The following is a 17,524-nucleotide window of genomic DNA, read 5'->3' as shown; positions in this document are numbered from 1 at the left end:
AGGTTGGGCTGCAGAAGGTAACCAAGACATCTGGGCATCAGTGAGGGTCTGAGGAGGTGGTAAAACTTCTTTGCTCTTGGTCAGTTAGCTTTGGGGGATGAAGGTCAGCATGTCCCTAAAAATCTTTAACACAGCATGGTTACTTGTGTGTATACTTGTTTTATCTCACCGGGTATTAGTTTTGAAAAAGATGTAATTGTCACCTTTCTTCTAGCCTAAGTGCAGAGCTCAGCAGAAGCTTTTAACCCAAAGGGTATTGCCACAGGGGTCAGAAGTGAAAGGGAGCTAGTTATGTTAAGCCTCCCTCCCACCGTTGCCCTCTGGTCAGAGCCTTTGCCCTCCATCTCCCCCCAACCAGTAGTAAGTTTGTTTCATGCATTTTCAAAGTGGGGAGATTCTTTGTCCCATTCTGCATTCCATGCTGACATCCTCTAACCTCCTAGATAATTTATTTTAATTTGCATACATTATATATCCATTGGGTTGTAAAATTCTATGGTTTTGATGAAGGCATAGTGGTAGGTATCCACCATTAAAGCATCTTAAAGAATGCTTCTCCTATTCTAACTTCCTTCATCCAAAAACCACTGGTAACCACTGATCTGTTTACCATCTCTGTAGTTTTGGCTTTTCCAGAGTGTCATATAGGTGGAATGATACAGTGTACAGTCGCTTCAGACTGACTTCTCTTAGTAATATAAATTTGAGTTCATCCATATCTTTGCATGGGCTGATAATTCATTTCTTTCTATTGCTGAGTAGTATTTTGTTGCATGGATGTATCCTGATTTGGTTATCTATTTACCTATTGAAGGACATCCTGATCTACTGCAGTCTATGACCATTGTGAATAGAGCTGCAGTACATATTTGTGTGCCCATAAGCTGAACAAGTTGTCTGAATAAGCAGGAGCCTGATTTCTGGATCATGGAGTGAGATAGTATTTATCTTGGGGGAAAAACTGCCAGACTGTCTTCCATAATGTCTATACCATCGTGCATTCCCACCAGCAATGGGGAGTTTATGTTGCTTTGATTGCTATTAGAATTGTTTCTTTTCTTTTAAGATTTTAGCCATTCTAATAGGTGTTTAGGGCTATCTCATAGTTGTTTTAATTTTTTTGACCACTAATGCTAAGTGATGTTGTGCATCTCTTCTATGCTTATTTCCTGTGCTTAACTGTATACCTTTTTTGGTGGGATCTGTTCAGATACTTACCCATTTTTAATTGGGTTGTTTGTTTTCCTGTTGTTTAGTTTTATAAGGTCTTTTAGGTACAAGTCCTTTTTTAGATATGTTTTTTTCAAAGATTTTCTCCCCATTTGGTCTTGTCTTTTCATTCTCTTAACATCTTTCACATTGTTGAAAATTTTAACTTTAATGATGTTCACTGTATCAATTTTTGTCTTTCATGGATCATGCTTTTGGTGTTGCATGTAAAGATGCATACAAAACTCAAGACCACACAGATCTTCTCCTATGTTTTTTTCTAAAATTTTTCAGATTTACATTTGTGTGTATGAACTATTTTTAGTGAGTTTTTTTTAGTTGTAAAGTAGTTTAGAGAGGTTTTTTTAGTTTTTTTAGTTTGTGTCTACATTCATCTCTTTTTCCTATATGGTCACCAAACTTTTTATTTACCATTTGTTAAAAAGATATTTTTATCAAAAAAGTCCATTGAATTACCTTTTCCCCTTTGACAGAGATCAATTGACTGCATTTACATAGGCCTCGTTTTAATCTGCCTCTTCTGTCCCACTTATCTGTGTGTCTAGAGTGACTAGCATAGTTTGAAGACAGAGACTGGAGATGTCAGAGTGTCCTGGGAAAAAGAAAATTCCCAAAAGGAGGTCATGTTCCAATTCTGCTTTATTCCAAGTAAAAGACTGAGAAACACTTGTTGGATTTAAGTACAGGGCAATAACCGTGATATTATTAAGATTTATGAGTGAGGAGATTATTGGTGATTGTGCTATGTCAAAGAATAACTAGTCCACTAAAGATAACTCATTTTTATACTTTTTACACTTATAAAGTAAAAAACAAAATGTTTTACTTTCCATGGAATGGTAACTTGTAATCAGCTGATTGAAATTCTGTGGATTAATGTTGTTTATTTGGCTTTGACTTAAAGGATGAGAATTAGTGAGATGGATAATCTTAAAGAGATGTAAATATGAAAAACTAAAAATTTCTTTGGCCCTATATTCCTTTCGGCCAAAAGGTAATTTTGACATAGCACATATCTGTGTAATGATGAATACAGCCATGGAAAAGGATGATGTTTTGAGTCATCTGAGACTGGGGTCTTTCTCAATAGATATTGTAAAATGTCAGATGGACATGAGGATATTTGTACAAAACCCACCATGCTCTGCTCTCCACTGAAAGCAACTCATATTGGTGTTAATTTCAAAATTGGGTTTGTATTCTTCTTTGGAACAAATCAACTGAATTGTGTGATAAATAGAAGTCATAATGCAATTACTAGAAATATGAATAAAATGTAAAAATTTTTAGAAATGTTAAATATTGTAAGGATGTCTCAAGCAGCATCTGGTTTCTTCTCTGTTTTATTACTAAAGCTAAATTTATTTTTTAATTGTTTTTTATTAGGAATATAGAATTCAAATTGAGTCTCAGTCTCCGCTGTACAGAAAATCAAGGAGTTACATAATGTAATATTACTGGAAGTTACAATGTAAATAGTCCACTAAAGATAACTCAGTTTTATACTTTTTACACTTAGAAAATAAAAAACAAAGTGTTTTACTTTCCACAGAAAGGTAACTTGTAATTAGCTCATTGAAATTCTGTTGATTAATGTTGTTTATTTGGCTTTGACTAAGAGGATGAGAATTTGTTAGGACATATCATCTTAAAGAGATGTAAATATTAAAAATTCCTTTAGCCCTATATTTTTCCTACAAACTCCTTTAACTGAAGTTTACACAAAATTTGGGACCTTATGAGAAATAATTTGATTACAAATGCAACATCATGGTATTCTACCTCAATATTAAACAACTGGGCAGAGAATGCCTGGAATAAAAATCAGTTTACCTTAAAAAGTAAATAATTAAGGATACTATGGAACTAAAATCTTAGTGTGGAGATACTATTAAGGATCATTTAGGATAGAACAGTCCTTGAACACTAAGCATATTTAACAAAACTTCTTTAGATTTTTTTATTTGAATCATTTTCAAAGAAAAATTAACTTTAAACTTCAAAATGAATTTAGATTATGTGTAGTTATAATTTTGTTATAGGCATGAGTGTCTATTTTCTTAATTTGGGGCTAATACTCAATGTGATAAAATATTTATTTTCATACCTGTTAGAGCCACTGAGCTACTAAAACTGGTACTTTATTACCTCATGTGCTAAGATAATGACTATTTTCTTAATAAAATGTTAGTAATATTATTGAGAAGATCATGGCACTCTATAAGTCATGTTTTGTATGGAAAGAAATTAAGACTAAGAAAGATGTACAACTATTATTTGTGATGTGTTGCTAAGAATGGTTATCATCTTTCTTACTCTGTTTGTGTTGCTACAAAGGAGTATCTGAGACTGGGTAATTGATACAGAAAGAAGGTTTGTTTGGCTCATGATTCTGTTGGCTGAATGGTCAGGCAACTGGTGAAAGCCTCAGGCTGCTTCTACTCGTGGTGGAAGGTGAAGGGGAGCTGGTGTGTCCAGAGATCACATGACAAGAGAGGAAGCAAAAGAGAGAGGAGATGGAGGTGCCCAGCTATTTTTAGCAACCAGCTCTCATGGGAACTAATAGAGTGAGAACTCACTTACCCCTCCCCCAGGGAGGGCACTAATCCATTTACCAGGAATCTGTTCCCACAACACAAACACCTCCTTCTAGGCCCCCACCCCCAACATTGGGGATCAAATTTCAACAGGAGGTTTAGGAGACAAACATCCATATTATGGCATCATGTGTTGTGTATAATGGCAAAATAAGTACCGAAGAATATTCATGGAAACATCACTTGAGTATATGCAAGATCTCACAAATACCTTGTCATTCATCAATATTAAAATAATTTTTAATAATTTTGAAATGGCACATTTATAAACACTTGCCAAATGCAATGTAGCCACCTAGAACAGTGATTTGATTTAGTGTATCTTTAGATTCTTCTACATGTTTACTGGAGAATTGGGGGAAATTAATTCTTCATTTTTTCACATTTTTTGCACATTTATTGGAATTTAATAGAAAGTACTTAGTTGATATATTTAAGGTGGGATTCATAATTGTTGATAAAATGTGCTGTGCTCATTACTCACTTATTGAAACCATGACTTTGGTTTCTAGTATCTTTGCTTTTTATTCAAGCATTCCATTAGAATCTTATTAAAAAATATTAAATAGACTCCATCAATCCATTCTTACTTGGTCTCAGTGCCCAGTGCAGGCCTGAGACTTGGCAGGAGCCAAACCCCATCTTGCAAGTTAATGTATTAACTGGGAATGTCATATAGTAGGCGCTCAGTGAATGCGAGGTCTCTTCCTGCTCTGTCTGTCTAATCAGATACCTGGGAGGCCTGGAAGGTTTTCCAAATTTATCCTGGAGCCAGATGTTACAGCCACATACCCCTCTCCAAGGGTGGACTCCCCGTGGAGGGAAGAAAGGGAGGGCTCCCCACTCTTGAGAGCAGCTTGCCCATTTAGCCCTGTTTCTGGCCTCCTCCCAGCCATAAGCCTTTGGAGAAATCTAAACAATAAAAAATGTGAAGACTCCTTGGTTAGCAGGATTGGTGAGTGAGGTTACGTGGCTTACCATGCTCATATAGCTCATTAGTAGCCTAGTAACGAAAATGGTTAATACCGGCACAGCTCCCTAGGAAATGGCACGCTCTGTGTCACAGAATGTACCTGTCTGATCTCCACTGTTCACAAGAGGATCCTGGAGAGGGGTCATCACCCCTATGTTGTAGATTTTTTTAAAAAAACAGCCTCAGAAAGGTGAAGGTACCTGCCCACGAGCATGAACGAGATGCAGACTGGGCCACAGACGCCGTCACTGCTGGTATAAGTGCTGTTCCCCAGCTGTGCACAGTGAAATGTCAGAGTCCTTTTACTTGTGGAACAGCTGGGCGGGGAGCCCTGGCTTCCAGGCCCCTCTCCCCAGGTCCTGCCACAGGCTCCATGTTCTCCAAACCCCAGCTGCCTCCAGGCTTTTCTGTCACACCATCTGTACAGGTCCAGAGCACACTTCTTCGGGCTGCTCACACCCCATGTTAATCTTATTCGCCCCTAGCTTGGACACAGGGCTCGCTTTTTACTCCTTACACCAGAGCCAAGGCACGGCAGCCTGCGGCGTAGAGCTGAGAATCTCCTCCTCTGACAGAGCTGGTCCTGAGGCAGGGGCCAGCCCTCTCCCCCTCTAGCGGGCTCGGCCCCCTCCGAGTCCAGAGTCTCCCAACCCCACCGCCCCCGAGTCTCCCCTGCCCTCCGGACCAGGCCTGTTTGTCTCCCAGACATAAGTGAGAGCAGAGCATCCATGTCCCACCAGGTATGTTCACTGGAGGTGGGACCCCACGGTCAGCGACAATATCCCAGGGCCGCTCCTTCCATCTTAGCACCGTGGGACGCTCTGAGCCTCCCACAGAAACCGACATTCGGGAGAACATTTGCTCGTGCTTCAAGGCCTCGCTCTGGCGAAGGAGATGCCAGTCCACATGAGGGAATCCACCCCCTCGGCAGCAACTGCATTTACGTTTATGGGGAGTGGTGTCTCCTCTCCAAAAACAGCAGATCGGTAATCTCCTAACCCCTCACCCTTTTTTCTGGGTAAGGAATCCTCTCAAGATCCCGGGAATCCTCTCAGACCAAAGATAGTCTATCACAAAAGCGGTCAAGGTCTCCAAATCCAAAAACCTGGTCACTGTCAGCAGCGAGGAAATGGCCATCCCCTTACTCTTAATCAAAGTAGAGCACCGCGTGGTGGCTCCTCTGGGCGCTTCAGTGGCAAGGCGGGGCTCGGACCAGTGTGTTCCTCAGGTGTGGGCACCAGAGACCCGCAGAAGCTCACTGGTCAACGCAGAGGGGGCTGTGCCAAAGCCATGGCCAGACGGGAGCCACAGAGCACCCTGGCTCAGGCGGGCAGTGCCTCCGCCTTGGCCTTCACCACCCAGGGCAGAGGACCCTCTCCGGGTCCACAGCCCAAGCCTAACGGGTCGCGGCACAGCCACTAGATCTGGAGACACCCAGCGCCTTCCCAGCTGTCCCCTAGGCCCCCCGGGACTGAAATTCTGATCCTCTCCTGGGGACATAAGACCCTACAAAACCCAAGAATATGTCGTTTTTAGGTGTTCATTTTTGGATTTGTCCCTGAGGTGGCTCTGAATTCCTGCTAGGAGAAGACCAAGCGTTGAACCGACAGTGCCTGGGCAGGCTCTGAAATCCGACAGGCCACCAGCCTCCCCGGCTGCAGCGCCTGCCTCGCCCCGAGGTCCCACCTCTGCGCGCTGCCCACGCCTGCTTCGTTCGTGGTCATCCCCAAGTGGGCTTCTTTCTCTGTGTCTCTGAGCTTCTTTCAAAGACATCCTCATGCGCCGGGGCCACAGCAGCTAGATGGTCCATAGATGTTGGTCTGAATCGGTTTGCCTCTTCCACCTACATACTGAACCCCTCCCATCTAACCGCATCTCAAGGCATAGCCCTCAAACGCTTTACCTGACCTCAGTCCCCACATCTGTAAAATGGACATGACACTCAATGGGGGTGTTGTGCCAGTTAAGCACTTGACCCAGTGTTGGGCATCTAATAACATTTCAGTTCTCGTCAATGACCTTCAGCTGCTGGTCCAGCCTACAGCCCCTCCTCCCTCCTCTCTGTGAATTCTTATAATGACCACACTGTAACCTAAGGTACACATTTAGAGCCATGACTTTTTTGCCTTGTCTTCATGAGTTAGGTGTGGGCTGGGTCATCCCTGCCTTGATCTGACACACGTCTGGGGCCAGCCTGGGATGATCCATGTGGTCGCAGAAAGTCTGATGGAGGAGGTCCCTTCCAGGGCTCTGTGGGGCCCAAGCAGAGAGGGACCGTTGCTACTGGGGACAGAGGTTTCAGAAAAGTGCTTCCTAAAGAGTACAGTGTCTACAGTGACCCCCTGCATCTTGTAGGGGGTCTTGACGTGGCAGGCAGGAGGGACAAAACAAGAAAAGTGTTGGAGCCTTCCCCAAGCGGTCAGGGGTCAGAAGAACCCAGCCTGCAGCTGTGCAGGGCAGGGGCCACGAATCTGATCATGAGTGCCTGAAGTGAACATAATGGACAGGAAGTATTTACTTTTTCCTCACGAATCCAATAAAATACAACAAAATAAAATTTACAATGGGAGAATCAGGAAAATGGGGCAACAAAAATAAATGAAAAAAAAAATGATCCAGGAGTAAAGTTGGTTCACAGAATGCCCACTGGGTGTCCCTGTGTTTGCTGGAAGCCACAGATGGGGCTCTGAGCTTTCTAGCAGCCAATTTAAAGAGGAGAACTCAGTTTTGTAACTTGAAGTATAAAATTATAAAATCAGCTTTCCCTCCCTGCCGCCGCCGAGGTCACGTGCGTGAGGCCTCTCTGCCTCCAGGATGCGCTAGGTGGCTTCCTACCTGCTGGCTGCCCTCAGGGGCAACTCCTGCCCCAGCGCCAAGGACATCAAGAAGATCCTGGACAGCTCGGCATCGAGGCGGACGACGCCCGGCTCAACAAGGTCATCGGTGAGCTGAATGGGAAAAACATTGAAGATGTCGTAGCCCAGGGTATCGGCAAGCTTGCCAGAGTGCGCGCTGGTGGGGCTGTGGCCGTCTCTGCTGCCCCAGGTGCTGCGGCTCCTGCTGCTGGTTCTGCCCCCACTGCAGCAGAGGAAACGAAAGCCGAGACGGAGGAGAAGTCCGAAGAATGTGATGATGACTTGAGATTTGGTCTATTTGATTAAATTCCTGCTCCCCTGCAAATTAAGCCTTTTTATGTAAAAAAAAAAAAATTAAATTAAATTATAAAATCAAAGCTGCACTCAGAAAAAGTGCCGTTCCAAGAACAGTGACTTTTCACCGGAAAGTCCCCAGGAAGAGGAGTTGCAGAATGAGTTGCAGAATGATGGAGGGCCTGCAGACTCTCCTAAAAACACCACAGCTTTTCACAGAGCAGAGGGGGAGGGGGGCAGGAAAACTGCAGGAAAGGTCAGCCCGCCGCAGGGAGAGCCTTCATCTTCCCCCCAAATGAAAGTCGGTGGCACCCTGCCAAAGGGCAGTTAGGATAAAGTAATTACTGACACCTGAGCTCAGTGGGTGTCTTGGCCCTGTCTAGGCCAAGACCAAGGCACTGGCACCTTCTCTCCCACCCCACTCTGCTTGCTGGCGGGGAGACCCTTGCCCCTGGGAGCACAGCTGGGGCTCAGGGGCATCCCAGGTACACTTGGACCCCAAGAGGTCTCTGAGCTCAGGCGAGGGACCTCCTCCTACTGGGTGAGGTTCTAGAGCCTTCTGGGAGACCCTCCACTGAGGGGGAGGGGCAGCTGGAAGGTGCCACTGGAAGGTGCTCCCACTGGAAGGTGCTCCCGCAAGAGCAGGGCTTTGGTCTGTTTTGCTCACTGCTGACTCTTCAGTGCCTGGGGTAGAGCCTGGTGCCAGGTAGTCCCTCAGTAAGTGTTCATTCACTGAGTGTGGCAGTGAGTGAGCCGTGGTCTCTGGACTGCTGGCTCCCAGGCACTGCCACCAAAAAGTCAGTAGAGTCTCCTCATCCTGCTCTTCCTCCCCATGGCCTCAGGGTCCCCTCCACTCCCCCGAGGGGGTGCCTAACACTTTTTCCTCTTACCCCAGTCCTGGGACCCTATTTTGGGTGGGGTCCCAGAGCCAGGTGCCTCTGGCTTGGGGCTCCTCTATGCCCCACTTCTGTGTGGATTGTGGGAAGTGAAGACCACACAGTCCCCCTTCTGTACCTCTGTAGTCCTGCCAGGAAGTCCCCATTCTCTTGGAGGCAGGCGGACTGCCAGACTTTGGGGACTTCCAGGAAGATGGGCACCCGTGCTGAGGAGAAAACAGGCCATTCCTGCTTCAAGGTCTTATCTCCCTGCAGGGCCCAGGCCCCTGGGGCTTGGCTTTTAAAATTCACACAGGGCCTACTCCCACCCACCTTCCTACAGTGTCCTCAGGGTGTGCTCCCCGCCTGTCCCCTCCCAGGTTGAGAATCACTGTGTCCAACAAATAAACGACTGATGGGAATGTGCTGCTCTTGGGAACAGCACAGGTGTGGAGAGGGGTTTAGGATCCCAGGAGGCTGGTGGAGGGAGCACGCTGTCCCTGAGCAGAGGGCAACTCTGGCTCTGCCTCTGTCCCTGTCGGCCTGTGGCCAGCAGGTCTTGGTGTAAATTAACTCCTCGATGAAAGGGGTGTTGTCCAGCAAGCGGGATGAAGATGCTCATCAAAAGTCTCTCTGGGGTGTGCTCCAAGACATGCACAAACAAGCCCTCAGGGCCAGGTTCTGCTCCTCGCCTCCTGGCTACAGCCCTCAGCTCAGCCAGCTTTGAAGTCATTTTTAATCAGACAGCCTCTTCACCTGCCATCCTCCCCTACCTGGCCAGACATGCACACCCAGGCCTCAGGGAAGCCCTGTGGAACTTTGACCTTGAGGGACAGGACTTCGTTGTGTCCCCTCTACAGTAACTGCGTTTGCCTAGGTCACTAAATGAGCTACCCGCTGCACAGGATTCTCAACGTGGAGACCAGCCCCTGAGAAGAGCGGCGTGTGGGCAGGCTGTTCTGGTGGCCCTCCCTGGTGGGAATCGGGGCAGGGCAGCTTCTCCTTAGAGAGACTCCTAGTTCTAGGGTCGCTGTGTCCTCTGGATCCATGGGGCTGTTCTGTTCTCTGTGGCGGGAGGTCACCAGCAGGGACCCAGCTCCTGGGGCTGAGGGTGATATATTTACATATCAAATAAAACACACAGTGGGAACATTAAAAATAGGGAAGAGGTAGATTGATGTTTGTGAGGAAAACACTGGATCAGGAGAGCAAATCAGCCCCCCTGACTTTTTCCTGATGTCTCCACCCAGGTTCTGCCTCTGTGTGGCCTTGGCTACCAATCCTGTTTTTCACCTCTGGGCCTTATGTGGACTGGAAAAAGTTGCCCTCTGAGCAAATTCCAGCACAGCAAATTGGGTGATTTTATCTTAGCTCCATACCGGCCTGCTGAGGCGCCCCGCTCGCGTTGTTTACGGCACGCGCCCAGCATGTTTGTGCGCAGGCCCGGCCGTGCCCGACTGCTGCTCTGGAAGCAAAGCCCAGGGTCCGCGCCCGCCGCTCTGCGCTGTGGGATTCCTGGTGTGACGCACGCAGCTGCCAAGCAAACGTGTCTGGCTTTGCCTCTGTGGGAAGGGGATGAAGGAAGAGAGCTGAAGAGTGTGCAAAAAAGAGAGCTTGTGTTTCTGCACCAGGGTTTTAATGTCCTTTTATTTATTTATTTATGCATGTATTTATTTATTTTATTATTTTATTTATTTATTTCTCGCTTTGTTGCCCAGGCTAGAGTGAGTGCTGTGGTGTCAGCCTAGCTCACAGCAACCTCAAACTCCTGGGCTCAAGCGATCCTCCTGTCTCAGCCTCCCAAGTAGCTGGGACTACAGGCATGCGCTACCATGCTTGGCTAATTTTTTCTATTTATATTAGTTGGCCAATTAATTTATTTCTATTTATAGTAGAGACGGGTTCTCGCTCTTGCTCAGGTGGTTTCCAACTCCTGACCTTGAGCAATCCGCCCACCTCGGCCTCCCAGAGTGCTAGGATTCATGCGTGAGCCACCTCGCCCAGCCTAATGTCCTTTTAAATACCATCCGGTGTCCACTCCGAAGTCTTCCTCAAGAAGCGTGCAGTAATGAAATCAGTTGATATTTCATGCACCCGGTCTGGCATTTCAATCGCCCCAATTTGATTTGGGGTAGCTGACATTTTTATTACGTTGGCAAATGCTGAACAATCTCGGCAGCGTCTGTGGCCTGTCCGCCGTTTATGAAGAGCAAACACGGCCTCAGAGTTGAGCCGGGAGCGGCACAGCTGGGAAGGCCACCTCGGCCTGGCCTCACTGCTCCGAGCAGCTGCCCTCCCCTGGGGCTGGGCCAATGACAGTCAAGGGGGAGGGCTTTTTTTTTTTTATTATTTTTTTTTATTTTTTTTTTTGAGACAGAGTCTCACTTTGTTGCCTAGGCTAGAGTGAGTGCCGTGGCGTCAGCCTAGCTCACAGCAACCTCAGACTCCTGGGCTCAAGCGATCCTCCTGTCTCAGCCTCCCAAGTAGCTGGGACTACAGGCATGCGCCACCATGTCCGGCTAATTTTTTTCTATATATATTAGTTGGCCAATTAGTTTCTTTCTATTTATAGTAGAGACGGGGTCTCGCTCTTGCTCAGGCTGGTTTTGAACTCCCGACCTCGAGCAATCCGCCCGCCTCGGCCTCCCAGAGAGCTAGGATTACAGGCGTGAGCCACCACGCCCGGCAAGGGGGAGGGCTTTTGCCAGAAGAAGGCCCTGAATCTTCTGGGGACAAGGGCAAAATCGGGAAACCTTGGCAAGATCCTCACATCTCTGGAGATGTTTACACATCTGGAAACTAAGGCTGAAAACTAAGGAGATGAGATGAAGGATTCTGTCCCGTAATTGCTGCAAACAGTGACAGCATTGTTTAGTGCCTGGATCCTTGGCTTGAGAATTTACATTTGGGACTCCAAGGTCCTACCTACCTTTGACCTTCGCTTTAGTAGGGGGCCTGCATTGTCTCACCCCCAGTGACAGTGATTCTCAGCACCCCATTTTGCATTGGAATCACCTCCGGGGCTGGTAAACCACTCAGATGCCCAGGTCTTATCTCGGAAAGAGATTTGGTTTCAATTTGTCTAGGGTGGAGCCCAGGTGTTGCTGTAACAGAGGGAAAGGCATGAGTTGTTCCTTTCAAACTTGCCCCACTCTCTTTTTGGCAATTATTACAAAACCTGCATTCCTGCCCAAGGCCAGTGATCAGAGGGGCAGGGGAATGTCCTTTGTTTTTTGTACCACAGGGGATGACTCAATGGCAGAGGTCAGGCAGAGGTCACAAGACTGTCTTCCCCAAAGCTGGGGTCAGTAAGGACCATCAGCTATAGTTAAACAGCAATAGCCCCAAGTTGAAAACTCCCTGTAAAAGCTCTGCATTTCTGTGTATGGACAGGACTGTGGTACTTGAAGACACAGGTCTGCCATACTCTTCATTTGCTAGCAAACCGATAAACTCCCTTTTCCTTCTCCTCAAACCACTTGTCCTTGTTCTTCTGATGCAGCCCCAGGGACAAGTGCCAGACCTTCGGTAACATTGCTATTCTTTTAAAGCTCCTCAGGAGATTCACAGATGCAGCCAGAGCAGAGAACCACTGGGAAGTAACAAGTGCTGCTGTAGTGACTGACGGTCACAGTGATGCTGTGTTGCTGGAGGAATTTTTTAATTTTTAATTAATTTTTTTAGAAAGAAAGATCATAATGTTAAACTCGGACTTGGAAAGGGGTGGGGAGGAGGTTCGGTATTTAATATTGGTCTCCTTGTGGCTTGTTCTATTGTCAAAAGTTTCTGAAGTCAGTAGAAATTTCAAATGAAACTTATGTCCACCATGAACAGCTGCTGCCTTCAGCTGGCCAGAGCTGACCGGTGAGTGATCGCAGTGATGGGCTAGACCCCAGTCAGGAATAACCCATCCTTAGTCCTCAGACAGAATGCCAGCTTCTAGTGGTTCATTTCCTTCTGTTGCTCTGAGCTTGAGGTTTGACATCATCAGATTCTGATATACAGAAATGTCTGTTAAATGAGAGAAACAAAGGAAGTTTTGCTTAAAGAATGATCATCCCTAGCCAGGCACAGTGGCTCACATCTGTAATCCTAGCACTCTGGGAGGCCAAGGCAAGAGGATTGCTTGAGCTCAGGAGTTGGAGACCAGCCTGAGCAAGAGCGAGACCCCATCTCTACTATAAATAGAAAGATATTAGCCAAACAACTAAAAATAGAAAAAATTAAGCCAGGCACAGTGGCTCATGCCTGTAGTCCAGCTACTTGGGAGGCTGAGGCAGGAGGATTGCTTGAGCCCAGGAGTTTGAGGTTGCTGTCAGCTAGGCTGAGGCCGTAGCAAGAGAGCGAGACTCTGTCTCAAAAACAAAACAATGATCATCTCTGTGGCCAAGCCTTGAAATTCATCCTGGCCCTCATGGAACGATGTCAAGGTCAGGGCTTCTGGAATGGTCTTCCTAGAAGAGCCCTTGAATAACTGGATGTAGCTGTGGACTCTCCCCACCCCTTCTAATTTTTTTAAAACAACTTTATTAAGATATAATCCACATATCATACAATTCACCCATGCAGGTGTGTAATTCAATGGTGTTTAGTTTGTGGGGTTGTGCAACCATCACCACAGTCAATGCTAGAAGAGTTTCATCACTTCAAACTGAAACCTGGAATGACCCCTACTCTTCTACCTCCCACCCCAAGCCCTAAGCGACCACTTATCTACCCAAGAGATCTGCCTATTCTGGACTTTCATATAAATGGAATCCTATAATATGTGGTCTTTTTTCTTTTTTTTTTACTTCTTTGACTTCTTTCACTTAGCATGGTGTTTCAAAGCTCATCTACTAGTACTTGATTCCTATCTGCGGCTGAATAAACCTTCATTGCGTGGATACACCACATTTTCTTTATCCATTCATCAATTGATGGACATTTGGGGTTTTTCCACCTACTGATTATTATAAAAAATGCTGCTATAAACATATGTGTACAGTTTTTGTGTGGTCATGCATTTTAATGTTACTTGGGTATATACCTAAAAGTAGAACTGTTGGGTCAGATGGTAATTCTATGTTTAATTATTTGAGGAGCTGACAGATGGTTTTGCAAAGTGACACACCATTTTACATTTCTACCAGCTGTGTGTGAGGGATCCAATTTCTCTACATCCTTGCCAACAAGCATTATTTTCTACTTTTTAAAACAATTATAGCCATCCTAGTAGGAGTAACGTAGTATCTCACTGTATGGTTTTGATTCGCATTTCCCGGATGACTAATAATGTCAGCACCTTTCCTGTGCTTGATGGCCATTTGCATCTCTTCCTCGGAGAAATGTCTATTCAAATCCTTTGCTCATTTTTAATTAGATTATTTGTCCTTTGATGATTGTGTTGTGATAATTGTTTATATAGTCAGAATCAAAGTTCCTTATCAGATATACAATTTGCACATATTTTCCCCCATTCTGTGGTTTCACTTTCTCGATGGTGTCCTTCAAAGCACAAATGTTTCTGATTTTGAAGAAATCCAATTTATATATTTGATGAAGAGTAGTGCTTTTAGTGTCATATCTTAGAATCTTTTACCAAATCCAGGGTCATAAGGGTCATATCTAAGAATAGTTCATATCTAAGTTTGCTTTGCCAAAATCATTTCTTCTGAGAGTTTTCTTGTTTCACTTTCTTACATTTAGGTTTTTGATCCATTTCCTTTTAATTTTAAATTTTTTTTGATGGTTGAAGTAGTATATTACCTATGAATACAGATATATACTTGGCAAAGGCTCCCTTCTACCTGACCCAAACACTTCTACCACCACTATATAAAGTGCCCATCACAATTAGTTTCCATTTGCTACTTCATTCTAGAATTGTCTTCCACAGCAAGTATTGCATCATGTCAAAGGAGGGGAATAAGAGAGTTCTAGCCTGGCTGGGTCAGGTACACAGTCCTGAGTTGGGCGTTGGCTTACTTGACTCATCCAGTAAGGATTGTAATGTTCTTCTCAGGAAACTTGCGGGAGGTCTTTAATCCATTTTGAGTAAATTTTTGTTTATGCTATGAGGTAAGTGTCCAACTTCGTTCTTTTGCATGTGGCTGTCCAGTTGTCCCAGCACCATTTGTTGAAAACACTATTCATTTCTCATCCAACGGTCTTGGCACCCTTGTTGAAAATCAGTTGATCATAGATGTATAGGTTTATTTCTAGGCTCTCAATTCTACTCCATCGGTCTATAGCTCTATCCTTGTTCAAGCACCACATTGTCCTGATTACCATCGCTTTGTAGTAAATGCTGAAGTCAAGAAGTGTGAGTCCTCCAATTTTGGTCTTCACTTTTAAGATGGTTTTGGTTATTCTCGGTGCTTTGAAATTCCATAAGAAATTTCTGTCAATTTCTACAAAGAAGTCAGCTGGGATTGTGATAAGGATTGCATTAAATTAAATTTAAATGTAATTAAATTTGTAAGTAGATTTGGGGGTATTATCATCTTGACAATGTTAAGTCTTCTGATCTATGAACATGGGATTTTTTTCCATTTATTTAGATCTTCTTTAATTTCTTTCAACAATGATTTGCAGTTCTCAGAGTTTTTCTTCTTTTGTCAAATTTATTCTTAGGTATTTTATTCTTTCTAATGCTATTAGAAATGGAATTATTTTCTTAATTTCATTTTTGGATTGTTCTTTGCAAGCTTATAGAAATACAACTAATATTTTATATTCATTTTATATCCTGTAACTTTGCTAAACTCATTTATTTGTTCTAATTTTTTCTAGTGAATTCCTTAGGATTTTCTGTATATGAGATTATGTCATCTGTGAATAGAGACAGTTTTACTTCTTCCTTTATCTCTAGGATGCCTTTTGGTGTTTTGTTTTTTTTCTTTTCTTATGTAATTGCCCCAGTTATAACCTCCAGTACAATGTTGAATAGAAGTGGCAAGAAGGGATATATTTATCTCGTTTGTGATATTGTGATTTATAAGAAATATGTGACTTATAAGAAATATAATGTGATTTATAAGAAAATTAAGTGTCCCTTGCTAGCCACTCTGGCCACTCTGACCCTGCTTGGCTTCTTCCTTCTGATCAATGCTGTCCTTTGAGGGAGACAAGGATGCCTGAGGACATCTGTGAGTGTGCATTTAGATTGATGGAGCCTTTTCTCAAATTTCAGGGAGCCTCAGTTTCACCAGGAGAGCTTATTCATGATGCAGAATCCTGAGCCTGTCCTGGAGATTCCTAACTAGGTGGGACACAGAATTTGCAGTTGAGCCCTTCCCCTCCCCCAGTGGCTCTGCACTATACGTCTAAGGAACCCAGTGCTAGAGGAGAGAAGGTCTGATCGTGAAACGTCAGGTGGTGGGTGCAAGGTGAAGGAGGGTTTCAGGAGCCCCCAGATGGAAGGAGGCCTGCTGACGTTCAAAGCTGGGCCCAATCCTTAAGTTGGATTTGAGTCGAATTCCATCACACAGAAGTTGCTCCTTTTCTCAGCAGCTCTGGGGGCGGGCAGGGGAGGTGAGCAGAGCCCACTCTCCCCCAGGCACAGCAGCACAGGGCCTGGGGCCTGGGAATATGTTTTCCATTTCCATTTCTTTTAAAATCAGAAGAAAATGAATATGTAATAATGAATCCAGCCTAGATTATATTTGTCTTTATACCAATGTCATCATAAAATGCAATTTTTCTATTTTTAATGGTGGAAGGGGCCCAGGAAGGCACAATGCCCAGGCCCCAGGGAAGTCCTGTGCAGCCCTGAGAGCGAGGGCCCAGGAGAGGGGAAGGCTCTGGCGCCAGCCTGGGAAGGAGCAGCAGGAGTCAGGAAGGGCCAAGGGGGGTCCATCTGGCCACTGACCACGGTTTTCTCCATTCGGGACCTGTTCCTTGACACAGTGGGCCAGCCAGAGAAGATATACCTAGGAGAGCCTTTGTAGCAGCCTCCATGGCTCTGTGATCTTTTGTTTGAGGAGGAAAGAAAAATCCAGCAGTCAGTGGCAATTTGTTCAAAGCCAAATGGACCTTTGTGTTGCCAATGATCCTGTTTGTGAGCTCTGAGCCTGCTGGCTGCACAGGGCCTGCCTGGAGAGGGGAGGAGCCGGGCAGGGCAGATTCTGGCCCAGTGATGGGCGTGAAGGCAGGGCTCAGCAGGGGCCAACACTGCAGGCAAGTGGGCGAAGCAGATGATAAGCACATAAGTGGACACTTTGAGATGTTAAGTGCCACGAAGAAGAGAAAATAGTAACCAAGAGGAGCTGCTTCTGGGTTGTGTGACGTGAGCAAGAAGGAGGCAGCCTCAGCAAGTGTTTCTTGCGGAGGCCTGGGCAGGCCTGCGCAGGGCTTCCTGGAGGGCAGCCACCACAACCAGGGGCAGCTGCTGACCCACTGGCTGTGCCACCCTTCAGGGCTTGGGGGCACTGTCCTTGCAGAGAGGAGCCCTCGCCCAGTGTGGGGCCAACAGCAGGCTTGGGCCAGTTATACTTTTGAGTGTCTCCAAATTTCATTTTAAACCCACAATTTCACACAAATTGATGCTAGAGTAGGCAGTAGGAGCCGGAATCCACTGGAACTGATGGACAGAGCAAACCATTCTTAAAATTATTTTATTTCACCAATTGGACCGTTGCTTATTATACAAATATTTGTTTTAAATATGCTCAAAGGCATTCCTCCCATATGGAAATGATAACGTGTTAGAGCTGATAG

General features: G+C 45.2%; 1 pseudogene; it reads left to right on the top strand.

Annotated features, from left to right (window-relative positions):
- The first annotated feature begins 7,614 nt into the window (after nt 1-7,614).
- Nucleotides 7,615-7,961, top strand: LOC142870074 (large ribosomal subunit protein P2 pseudogene; annotated as a pseudogene).
- The last annotated feature ends 9,563 nt before the right edge of the window (nt 7,962-17,524 follow it).

This window comes from Microcebus murinus, chromosome 3 (genome assembly GCF_040939455.1).
Source record: "Microcebus murinus isolate Inina chromosome 3, M.murinus_Inina_mat1.0, whole genome shotgun sequence".
Lineage (NCBI taxonomy): Eukaryota > Metazoa > Chordata > Mammalia > Primates > Cheirogaleidae > Microcebus > Microcebus murinus.
This window is presented reverse-complemented; position numbering and strand designations above follow the sequence as displayed.